This window comes from Triticum urartu, chromosome 3A, assembly GCF_056163025.1.
Source record: "Triticum urartu cultivar PI428250 chromosome 3A, HENAU_Tu73, whole genome shotgun sequence".
NCBI lineage: Eukaryota > Viridiplantae > Streptophyta > Magnoliopsida > Poales > Poaceae > Triticum > Triticum urartu.
The window spans coordinates 34,605,742-34,619,278 of NC_141875.1; the positions used below are offsets into that span (position 1 = coordinate 34,605,742).

At 44.6% G+C, this 13,537-nt stretch overlaps 1 pseudogene; it reads left to right on the top strand.

The window, feature by feature from the left end:
• The first annotated feature begins 10,711 nt into the window (after positions 1 to 10,711).
• Positions 10,712 to 13,304, top strand: LOC147978222 (uncharacterized; annotated as a pseudogene).
• The last annotated feature ends 233 nt before the right edge of the window (positions 13,305 to 13,537 follow it).

Here is a 13,537-nt window from a genome sequence, read left to right on the forward strand (position 1 = left end):
TTTTTTTAGGTTTTTTTCGTAGGTTTTTTTAGGACTAAAATAAACCAGAAGAGGTGGGACGAAAAAAAAACCTGGAAGCGAGACTACCAACTGCTCCATTAGGAGTAGAGACTAGGGAGTCCTAGTAGGAATCTACACTTGGCGCGCCCCCTCCTAGGGCCGGCCTCCTCCTCCCTTGCTCCTTTATATACGGGTGCAGGGGGGCACCCCAAAGAGACAACAATTGATCCCTTGGATCTCTTAGCCGTGTGCGGTGCCCCCCTCCACCATAATCCACCTCGGTCATATCGTAGTGGTGCTTAGGTGAAGCCCTACGTCGGTAGAACATCAATATCGTCACTACGCCATCGTGCTGACGAAACTCTTCCTCAACACTCGGCTGGATCGGAGTTTGAGGGACGTCATCGGGCTGAACGTGTGTAGAACTCGGAGGTGCCGTGCGTTCGGTACTTGATCGGTTGGATCGTGAAGACGTACGACTACATCAACCGCGTTGTGCTAACGCTTCCGCTTTCGGTCTACGAGGGTACGTAGACAACACTCTCCCCTCTTGTTGCTATACATCATCATGATCTTGCATGTGCGTAGGAATTTTTTTGATATTACTACGTTCCCCAATAGTGGCATCCGAGCCAGGTTTTATGCGTTGATATAATATGCACGAGTAGAACACAAGTGAGTTGTGGGCGATATAAGTCATACTGCTTACCAGCATGTCATACTTTGGTTCGGCAGTATTGTTGGATGAAACGGCCCGGACCGACATTACGCGTACGCTTACGCGAGACTGGTTTTACCGCCGTGCTATGCACACAGGTGACTACAAGGTGTTAGTTTCTCCAACTTTAGTTGAACTGAGTGTGGCTACGCCCGGTCCTTGCGAAGGTTAAAACAACACCAACTTGACAAAGTATCGTTGTGATTTTGATGCGTAGGTAAGAACGGTTCTTGCTAAGCACGTAGCAGCCACGTAAAACTTGCAACAACAAAGTAGAGGACGTCTAACTTGTTTTTGCAGGGCATGTTGTGATGTGATATGGTCAAGGCATGATGCTAAATTTTATTGTATGAGATGATCATGTTTTGTAACCGAGTTATCGGCAACTGGCAGGAGCCATATAGTTGTCGCTTTATTGTATGCAATGCAATCGCGCTGTAATGCTTTACTTTATCACTAAGCGGTAGCGATAGTCGTGGAAGCATAAGATTGGCGATACGACAACGATGCTACGATGGAGATCAAGGTGTCGCGCCAGTAACGATGGTGATCATGACGGTACTTCGGAGATGGAGATCACAAGTACAAGATGATGATGGCCATATCATATCACTTATATTGATTGCATGTGATGTTTATCTTTTATGCATCTTATCTTGCTTTGATTGACGGTAGCATTATAAGATGATCGCTTACTAAATTATCAAAGTATAAGTGTTCTCCCTGAGTATGCACCGTTGCGAAAGTTCTTCGTGCTGAGACACCACGTGATGATCGGGTGTGATAGGCTCTACGTTCAAATACAACGGGTGCAAAACAGTTGCACACGCGGAATACTCAGGTTAAACTTGACGAGCCTAGCATATAACAGATATGGCCTCGGAACACGGAGACCTAAAGGTCGAGCGTGAATCATATAGTAGATATGATCAACATAGTGATGTTCACCATTGAAACTACTCCATCTCACGTGATGATCGGACATGGTTTAGTTGATTTGGATCACGTGATCACTTAGAGGATTAGAGGGATGCCTATCTAAGTGGGAGTTCTTAAGTAATATGATTAATTGAACTTTAATTTATCATGGACTTAGTCCTGGTAGTATTAGCATATCTATGTTGTAGATCAATAGCTCGCGATGTTGCTCCCCGCTTAATTTTTATATGTTCCTAGAGAAAACTAAGTTGAAAAATGTTAGTAGCAATGATGCGGATTGGATCCGTGATCTGAGGATTATCCTCATTGCTGCACAGAAGAATTATGTCCTTGATGCACCGCTAGGTGACAGACCTATTGGAGGAGCAGATGCGGACGTTCTGAACGTTTGGCTAGCTCAATATGATGACTACTTGATAGTTTAGTGCACCATGCTTAACGGCTTAGAATCGGGACTTCAAAGACGTTTTGAACGTCATGGACCATATGAGATGTTCCAGAAGTTGAAGTTAATATTTCAAGCAAATACCCGAGTTGAGAGATATTAAGTCTCCAACAAGTTCTATAGCTAAAAGATGGAGGAGAATAGCTCAAGCAGTGAGCATGTGCTCAGATTGTCTGGGTACTACAATCGCTTGAATCAACTGGTAGTTAATCTTCCAGATAAGATAGTGATTGACAAAATTCTCTAGTCACCATCACCAAGTTAGTAGAACTTCATGATGAACTATGATATGCAAGGGATAACGGAAACGATTCCCAAGCTCTTCGTAATGCTGAAATCAACAAAGGTAGAAATCAAGAAAAATATCAAGTGTTGATGGTAGACAAGACCACTAGTTTCAAGAAAAGGGCAAAGGGAAGAAGGGGAACTTCAAGAAGAACGGCAAGCAAGTTGCTGCTCAAGTGAAGAAGCCCAAGTCTGGTCCTAAGCCTGAGACTAAGTACTTCTACTGCAAAGGGACTGGTCACTAGGAGCGGAACTGCCCAAGTATTTGGCGGAGAAGAAGGATGGCAAAGTGAACAAAGGTATATTTGATATACAGATTATTGATGCGTATTTTACTAGTGTTCCTAGCAACCCCTCGGTATTTGATACTGGTTCAGTTGCTAAGAGTAGTAACTCGAAACGGGAGTTGCAGAATGAACATAGACTAGTTAAGGGTGAAGTGACGATGTGTGTTGGAAGTGGTTCCAAGAATGATATGATCATCATCACACACTCCCTATACTTTAGGGATTAGTGTTGAACCTAAATAAGTGTTTGGTGTTTGAGTTGAGCATGAATATGATTTGATCATGATTATTGCAGTACGGTTATTCATTTAAGTAAGAGAATAAATTGTTGTTCTGTTTACATGAATAAAACCTTATATGGTTACACACCCAATGAAAATGGTTCGTTGGATCTCGATCGTAGTGATACACATATTCATAATATTTAAACCAAAAGATGCAAAGTTAATAATGATAGTGCAACTTATTTGTAGCACTGCCGTTTAGGTCGTATTGGTATAAAGCGCATGAAGAAACTCCATGTTGATGGACTTTTGGAATCACTTGATTATGAATCAGTTGATGCTTGCAAACCATGCCTCATGGGCAAGATGACTAAGACTCCGTTCTCCGGAACAATGCAGCAAGCAACAGATTTTTTGAAAATCATGCATACTGATGTATGTGGTCCGATGAATATTGAAGCTCGCGGCAGGTATCATTATTTTCTGATCTTCATAGATGATTTGAGCAGATATGAGTATATCCACTTGATGAAACACAAGTCTGAAACATTTGAAAAGTTCAAAGAATTTCAGAGTGAAGTGGAGAATCATCGTAACAAAATAAAAGTTTCTATGATATGATCGCAGAAGTAAAATATTTGAGTTACGAGTTTGGCCTTCAGTTAAAACAATGTGAAATAGTTTCACTACTCATGCCACCTGGAACACCATAGTGTAATGGTGTGTCCGAACGTCATAACCGTGCTTTATTAGATATGGTGCGATCTATGACGTCTCTTACTGATTTACCGCTATCGTTTTGGGGTTATGCATTAGAGACAGCTACATTCACGTTAAATAGGGCACCATCTAAATCCGTTGAGACGACACCGTATGAACTATGGTTTGGCAAGAAACCTAACCTGTCGTTTCTTAAAGTTTGAGGTTGCAATGCTTATGTGAAAAAGTTTCAACCTGATAAGCTCAAACCCAAATCAGAGAAGTGCGTCTTCATAGGATACCCAAAAGAAAATGTTGGGTACACCTTCTGTCACAGATCCGAAGGTAAGATATTCGTGGCTGAGAATGGATCCTTTCTAGAGAAGGAGTTTCTTTCGAAAGAAGTGAGTGGGAGGAAAGTAGAACTTGATGAGGTAACTTTACCTGCTCCCTTATTGGAAAGTAGTACATCAAAGAAACCGGTTTCTGTGACACCTACACCAATTAGTGAGGAAGCTAATGATGATGATCATGAAACTTCAGAACAAGATACTACTGAACCTCGTAGATCAACCAGAGTAAGATCCGCATCAGAGTGGTATGGTAATCCTGTTCTGGAAGTCATGCTACTAGATCATGATGAACCTACGAACTATGGAGAAGCGATGGTGAGCCCAGATTCCGCAAAATGGCTTGAAGCCATGAAATCTGAGATGGGATCCATGTATGAGAACAAAATGTGGACTTTGGTTGACTTGCCCAAAGATCGGCAAGCAATTGAGAATAAATGGATCTTCAAGAAGAAGACTGACGCTGACGGTAATGTTACTGTCTACAAAGCTCGACTTGTCGCAAAAGGTTTTCGACAAGTTCAAGGGATTGACTACGATGAGACCTTCTCACCCGTAGCGATGCTTAAGTCTGTCCGAATCATGTTAGAAATTGCCACATTTTATGAAATCTGGCAAATGGATAAACAAAACTACATTCCTTAATGGATTTATTAAAGAAGAGTTGTATATGATGCAACAAGAAAGTTTTGTCAATCCTAAAGGTGCTAACAAAATATGCAAGCTCCAGCGATCCATCTATGGACTGGTGCAAGCATCTCGGAGTTGGAATATACGCTTTGATAAGTTGATCAAAGCATATAGTTTTATACAGACTTGCGGTGAAGCATGTATTTACAAGAAAGTGAGTGGGAGCACTACAACATTTCTGATAAGTATATGTGAAAGACATATTGTTGATCGGAGATAATGTAGAATTATTCTGCAAAGCATAAAGGAATATTTGAAAGGAGTTTTTCAAAGAAAGACCTCGGTGAAGCTGCTTACATATTGAGCATCAAGATCTATAGAGATAGATCAAGATGCTTGATAAGTTTTTCAATAAGTACATACGTTGACAAGATTTTGAAGTAGTTCAAAATGGAACAGTCAAAGAAGAAGTTCTTGCCTGTGTTACAAGGTGTGAAGTTGAGTAAGACTCAAAACCAGACCACGGCAGATGATAGAGAGAGAATGAAAGTCATTCCCTATGCCTTAGCCATAGGTTCTATAAAGTATGCCATGCTGTGTACCAGACCTATTGTATACCCTACCCTGAGTTTGGCAAGGGAGTACAATAGTGATCTAGGAGTAGATCACTGGGCATTGGTCAAAATTATCCTTAGTGGAATAAGGATATGTTTCTCGATTATCGAGGTGACAAAAGGTTCGTCGTAAAGGGTTACGTCGATGCAAGTTTTGACACTGATCCAGATGACTCTAAGTCTCATTCTGGATACATATTGAAAGTGGGAGCAATTAGCTAGAGTAGCTCCATGCAGAGCATTGTTGACATAGAAATTTGCAAAATACTTACGGATCTGAATGTGGCAGACCCGTTGACTAAACTTCTCTCACAAGCAAAACATGATCACACCTCAGTACTCTTTGGGTGTTAATCACATAGCGATGTGAACTAGATTATTGACTCTCGTAAACCCTTTGGGTGTTGGTCACATGTCGATGTGAACTATGGGTGTTAATCACATGGTGATGTGAACTATTGATGTTAAATCACATGGCGATGTGAACTAGATTATTGACTCTAGTGCAAGTGGGAGACTGAAGGAAATATGCCCTAGAGGCAATAATAAAGTTATTATTTATTCCCTTATATCATGATAAATGTTTATTATTCATGCTAGAATTGTATTAACTGGAAACATAATACATGTGTGAATACATAGACAAACAGAGTGTCACTAGTATGCCTCTACTTGACTAGCTCGTTGATCAAAGATGGTTATGTTTCCTAACCATAGACATGAGTTGTCATTTGATTAACGGGATCACATCATTAGGAGAATGATGTGATTGACTTGACCCATTCCGTTAGCGTAGCACTTGATCGTTTAGTTTGTTGCTATTGCTTTCTTCATGACTTATACATGTTCCTATGACTATGAGATTATGCAACTCCCGTTTACCGGAGGAACACTTTGTGTGCTACCAAATGTCACAACGTAACTGGGTGATTATAAAGGTGCTCTATAGGTGTCTCCGAAGGTACTTGTTGGGTTGGCGTATTTCGAGATTAGGATTTGTCACTCCGATTGTCAAAGAGGTATCTCTGGGCCCACTCGGTAATGCACATCACTATAAGCCTTGCAAGCATTGCAACTAATGAGTAGTTGCGGGATGATGTGTTACGGAACGAGTAAAGAGACTTGCCGGTAATGAGATTGAACTAGGTATTGGATACCGACGGTCGAATCTCGGGCAAGTAACATACCGATGACAAAGGGAACAACGTATGTTGTTATGCGGTTTGACCGATAAAGATCTTCGTAGAATATGTGGGAGCCAATATGAGCATCTAGGTTCCGCTATTGGTTATTGACCGGAGACGTGTCTCGGTCATGTCTACATAGTTCTCGAACCCGTAGGGTCCGCACGCTTAAGGTTTTGATGACAGTTATATTATGAGTTTATGAGTTTTGATGTACCGAAGGAGTTCGGAGTCCCGGAGGAGATCGGGGACATGACGAGGAGTCTCGAAATGGTCGAGACGTAAAGATCGATATATTGTACGACTATATTCGGACATCGTAAAGGTTCCGAGTGATTCGGGTATTTTTCGGAGTACTGGAGAGTTACGGGAATACGTATTGGGCCTTATTGAGCCATACGGGAAAGAAGGAAAAGGGCCTCAAGGGTGGCCGCACCCCTCCCCTTGGTCTGGTCCAAATTGGACTAGGGAAGGGGAGCGCCCCTTTCCTTCCTTGTCCTTTTCCCTTCCTCTTTTCCTATTCCATATGGGAGGTGGAATCCTACTAGGACTAGGGAGTCCTAGTAGGACTCCACACTTGGCGCGCCCCCTCCTAGGGCCGGCCTCCTCCTCCCTTGCTCCTTTATATACGGGTGCAGGGGGGCACCCCAAAGAGACAACAATTGATCCCTTGGATCTCTTAGCCGTGTGCGGTGCCCCCCTCCACCATAATCCACCTCGGCCATATCGTAGCAGTGCTTAGGTGAAGCCCTGCGTCAGTAGAACAACATCATCGTCACTACGCCATCGTGCTGACGAAACTCTCCCTCAACACTCAGCTGGATCGGAGTTCGAGGGACGTCATCGGGCTGAACGTGTGTAGAACTCGGAGGTGCCGTGCGTTCGGTACTTGATCGGTCGGATCATGAAGACGTATGACTACATCAACCGCGTTGTGCTAACGCTTCCGCTTTCGGTCTACGAGGGTACGTAGAGAACACTCTCCCTCCCGTTGCTATACATCACCATGATCTTGCATGTGCGTGGGAATTTTTTTGAAATTACTACGTTCCACCACAGCAACTCGCTATGTCTTGGAGAGGATAGGTTTTGAAGACCATGAAAATTTTGAAACAAAGAAAATACACCTAAGGACTCATCATGATATGGATTTTGAAGTAAATCTGTATAATTCTCAGAGCGTAACCCATTTTGGTTGCCAAAATTGGAAAACACTTTGCAAAATGTATGGTTTTTATGAGGGTATGATTGTCACCATGGATCTTGGTGATCCTGACATCGAGCAAAACAATATGGACATTTGGATCCTTATTGATATGCTTCCGATTCTACCGCTATGTGAGTTTCTCAAACATAGTTGACAGCTTATTTCCATTGGCGGCTTATTTTCATTCTTCAAAGAATGTGCAGAAGATGGTAGACAAAACCCACTACACCGATGGCTCCGAATTAACATATAAGGAGAAAAATCATCTGATCGCATTTTGTACTTTCTTTGAGAATTACAATACCTATTATCGTACTCCTCCAAATTATGGTGAATACGTGCCACTAGTGCACGTGTTGAACCATAATAACTTCTATGGAGATACCCTGGTAAGATTTTTTACTATTACGACATCCGTGCATCTTTTGCATACTTCTAAAACTAGTACATCATTGCTAACTACGAAGTTATTATTATGTTTTTCAACAGAAAATCCCGATGGATTGTGTCCCTCATATGATGTATTACAATGGTCGCCTTGAAGTTCTGAACATACAGCCAGGTCATCCTACGGATCTTATCTGTGCATGTCGGATTTCTGAAACCGGTGAACACATGCTAATCAAAGAGTGGAAATTTTTTTTGGACATTCGTAAGGAGGTTCTTGTAATCAACATTAAGCGAAAGGCAAGAATTGGAGACAGGATAATCTGCATTCTCCATAATGGAGAGCCAGTGGCTATCTTGTTTTTTGCTATTTTACCTTAGAGAATATAGTAGGTCCTAAGAGAATGTAGTAGGTCCTATGAGGTACAATATGTTTATTATGTGGTACAATGTGTTAGAGTTGATGATGATGAGTAGTTGTGATTATTACTAGTGATCAACTTGCTATGTGATGTCTCATCGATCAAAACGATGATCATGGGGAGGTGTTATATGACAATGATGTATTATGATGATAAGTTGTTAATGATATGATGATGATGATATTTATTATATCATTGCGTGAAAGAACCGTGGATTAGTTTCGAGTGGATGTCCATCCACTTGAAACTAGTCCACGGTTTCTTTCACCCAATGATGTAATAACTCATTATGATGTAAAAACAATCACTAAATTGCTGTTGTATGAAAACTTGTATAGAGGTGTATGAATACAACATGAAATAAAAAAGAAATAAAATACAGAATAATAGTAGTAGCGCGGGCTGGGAGAAGCGCTATTAGTAATTACCAATAGCGCCGCGTCGAGAAAGCGCTACTACTAAGTCGGTGTAGCAGTAGCGTGGGTTAACCAACGCTACTGCTAACCTTTAGCTGTAGCGCCGTACCAGTAGCGCTCCTGCCCGCGCTACTGATAGTCCTAAAATCCGCGCTGCTGCTAGGCTTTTCCATAGTAGTGCTCCCTCACCTGCTGAAGGAAAGGCTATTTAACTTTATCATATGCCTTCTCAAAATCCACTTTGAAGATAACCCCATCTAGCTTCTTCGAATGGATTTCATGAAGCGTTTCATGCAAAACGACCACCTGTTCAAGTATGTGTCGCCCTGGTATGAACGCTGTCTAACTTGGTTGTATCACTGAGTGAGAAATTTGTTTCAATATATTGCTACCAACCTTTGTGAAAATTTTGGAACTCACATTAAGAAGACATATTGGCCTAAATTGTTCGATCCGAACTACATCTTCTTTCTTGGGTAACAACATAATCAGGCCAAAGTTAAGATGAAACAGTTCGAGATGACCGCTAAAGACATCATGAAACATAGGCATAAGATCATTCTTAATAATGTGAAAATATTTCTTATAGAATTCAGCTGGAAACCCATCTGGTCCTGGTGCTTTATTTGGTTTCATTTGTGAGATGGCATTCAGAACCTCCTTCTCAGTAAATGGTGCAGAGATAATATCATTCTCTTCTCCGTGGAGTTGTGGTATATCTCCAAAAATAGATTCATCGTCAAGGGTCACCGTGCTTGCTTCCGGATGCCCAAAAAGTTCTTTATAGTAATTAGTGATATAATCTTTCAAATTCTCATGCCCCACAATTGGCCCCTCGTCCTGTTCGACCTGTATGATTTTCTTCTTCCTATGTTTACCATTCACAATCATATGGAAGAATTGTGTATTGTCATCTCCTTGGACAACCTTAAGCACTTCAGCCCGCAGTGCCCACTTGAGCTCCTCTTCTCTAAGAAGAGCTTGTAAGCCTTGCTCAACTTCGGACTTGGAGTTTTTCTCACTAATCGTAAGGAGATTGCTTTCAGCTTTTAAATCTAACGCCTCAATTAATTGAGTGAGTTGTTCTTTCTGTTGTTTGTAAATCTCACTCTCATTTCTGGCCCAACCTCGCAAAAACTGTCTCAGATGTGTGATCTTATTTTGCCATCTCTCAATACTAGTTCTTCCACTAACAGGTTTCGCCCATTCGCGTGCTATGATCTCCAAAAAAATTTCTTTCTCGAACCAACCTAGTTCGAAAGAGAAAGCGTTCTTATTCGCAGCGCGTGTAGCCTCACCCGAGTCTACAAGAAGGGGTGTATGGTCCGAGATCGCTCTCTGTATCGCATGAACCGACACCAAAGGGTATCTTTGTTCCCATTCGACACTGGCGAGTACCCTATCCAACTTCTCATAGGTCGGAGTGGGTAACGTATTGGCCCAAGTAAATTGTCTACCGGTGAGTTCAATTTCTCTCAAATTGAGACTCTCGTTGATCATGTTAAACATTATAGACCATCGCCCATCAAAATTGTCATTGTTTCTCTCCTCCGAATTATATTAAAGTCTCCACCGACTAGGATTGGCAAAGTTTCATTGCCACATATCCTCAATAAGTTGGCTAGAAAGTCTGGTTTAAGTTCGCATTATGCTGCTCCATATACAGCCATAAGAGACCAACAGAAACCATCCAATTTTGATCTCACCCGAAACTTGACCGCAAAATCTCCCCTAACCACGTTAAGAACCTCGAGTGTTTAACACCGAACCCTTAGCAGTATCCCACCAGATCTTCCTCTAGGAGGTAAGATGTGCCAATCAAAATCAATTCCACCAGAAAGAGTTCCAAAGAACTATGAGGTAAAGTTATCTCGTCGTATTTCCATAAGAGCAATATAGTCTAAATGTTGCCCAAGCCCCTCCCCCATAGTACTTGCAGCCGCCGCGGGTGGTCTGGGGCTGGGAGACAAATGATTAAAGCGCCCTCACTCGAGACCGACGACGACGGGCGGGTGACGAGGGCGACTCCAGAGGCGACCAGCGCGTCCCGGGCGACCGCCTACGGCATGCCTAGCGGGCGGGCCGGCGCCAAGTTCTGGTCGCTCGTGGAGACTGACGAGGAGGACGGAGAGATCACCAGCGGCTCGCCGAAGTCGTCTTCCCCAACACCTTCGGATGTGATCTGCGAAGCTTTTAACCCAGGGTATTCGGAGGAGGACGTTGCTACTATTGTCGATGCTGTAGTTCCAAGCAACGATCCGGCAAGGCAAGGATTGCGATCTGACGAAAAGATCGAGTTGCTTCGCCGGATAGTTCACCGGAGGACCGCGTCGTCCGTTATCCGGCCTTGGAAGGGTCCGATCCCCAAGGAATGTCTTGCGCCAATTACTTTATCAGATTTTTGGTTGCCGAATTCGTGGACAAGAGTTACTAGCAAGAAGAAGAGCAATGGATGGGCGGCGGCACAGCCGCCGGCGCCGGCGTCCGTCGGGGCGGCCGAGATCCAGGCGGTCAGGCAATCACGTTTGAATCAACTACTTGGCCAAGTTGGGCCTACGGTTGATAGGGCCGATACGGAATCGGGCATGACTGGGCGAGTGGCCCAGCATGCAATTCCCGTAACAGAGTCTTCGTAAGAGGTTTCTGACTCATTGCTCGCTGATCGACTGGATATTGCGATCGATCCGCTACCGCCCTGACTGCTAGGGTTCGTCGTACTAGGACTCCTAGTTTCCCTACGCTCGGGATAGGGCGCGCCGCGAGGATAAGCAGCCAGACGGGAGACGCCATGGCGGGGCGCGGAAACCTGCCGCCAACAAAGCTTGGGGCTGCGCCCCCGACCCAGCCAGCAAGAACTAACGCGGCAACGGCTCCAGGGCGGGCTACCGTGAGACAGCCGGTGGCGCAGCCTGGCCAGGCCACCGGGCGGGCAGGCGATTTGGCCACCGAGCGGAGTGACGCCCAAGCCGCCGGGCGGGACGGCGCCCAGGTTGTAGGGCGGGGTGGTGCCCCGGTTGCACATGTTGCCAGGCGCGGTGGTGTCCCTGTCGCCGAGCGTGGCAATGGTCCCTGCCGTGGCGGCTATGGCGGCGGCGGACGAAACTATGGTGGTGACGGCTTTTGTTACAACTGATATAGACAGTGGGGTGATGATGGATACGATGCGTATGGTGAGGGACAACACCGTGGCTCTTCGTCGGGCGGTGGACATGGCTCTGGATGGTACAATGACGGCGGATCGGGTCGCGGCTTTCAAGGTCCTCCCGGCAATTTTGTCGAGGGGGTAGCCGACCCAGCAAACCGGTATAACCGTGGAGCTCATCGAACTTTCTGAGGAGGGAGAGGGGGGGTCAGCGCCCGCCTCCACCGCGGCCTCCTCCACCGCCTGTTGTTACGGCCATAGTGACACATGCCGAACCTGTTGCTATGGTGCTGACGGCCACGCCTGCTCTTCCTGATGTGGCTATAGACACAGTATGGGCCTTGGCAGCTGTCAGCATTCTACTGACCAATACCGCCATTGCTAAGGCTGGTGACGAAGGTTCCAGACAAACGGGATGGTGAAAAGTTATCAAAGTGGGCTGCTAAGAAAAAGAAGCTACCGTGTTATAGATGTGGCGAGCCGGGACATTTTGTGGCCGAGTGTACCACAGAATTATGTGATTACTGTTGTAGATCGCAACATACAACCGGTGAGTGTCCGCTGCTTACTGGCCCCAAACCGGTGGTCAATATCTATGGAGTCCGCTGTCAGGAGCTTATGTTTTTTGAGTCACCTGATGTGGCACCTGTGACACATGTGCAAGAGAGCTCGTTCCATGTTGTTGTCAAGGTTACCAATGAGACTGTAACAGAGGCGCACATTGTGCGACAGTTGCAGGACTGAGTACCAGGCAACCATCAGTTGGACCTTGTCAAGTTGGAGCACCGGACTTACAAGGTTGATTTTCTCACTAAGGAGGATCAGGTACATACACTTAAGTATGGCATGTGCAGAGTACAAAGTACAAACATTATCTTGGCCTTTGATGAGTAGAAGGAGAAAGACCCCGAGGGTACACCTTTAGAGAAGGTCTGGTTTCGCTTCTATGGTGAACCACACAAATATATTAATCACTTCTTGGTGGCTTGGAGTTTGGGTTCTATCATCGGTAAGACGGAACAGGTTGATATGCCTTTTACTCGGGCACACGGAGCAGCGAGGTTACTTGTCAGTGTACTCAGTTTGGAGTTCGTACCGGATGTGGTCAAGTGGACGCGTGCCGGAGTCACATATGCTTGAGCTTGAGATTGATGATACACTTATACCTCAGGAGGGAGATGAGATTCAGGACATGGATACGACTAAGGGTGATGGTGCACCCGGGAATTAGGACAAGGGGCCTGAGAGCGCACCATGGGAGCCGGCTAAGCGGCCGGTGTCACATGGTACGACAGACACATCCGCCAAGGAGGCGCCTTCTTCCACGACACCGATGATCTTGCTTCAGTTTGGTTCTTTTGGATCTGCACCTAGTCGGTTATGGAGTAACCGAGTCGAGGCGGATGATCTAAAGGAACTCGAGTTACCACCAGTGTTGCCCCCTGCTGTCACTACAAGAAACATGTTAATACCTGACGGATTTTGGGTGACAGTTTCAAAAACCTTCATGCACAGACTAGTACGGCCCGCAAGCCCACCTAAGCCTGCCTAAAAAGCCCTAAACCAGTGCTCGTATAAAAGCTAACGC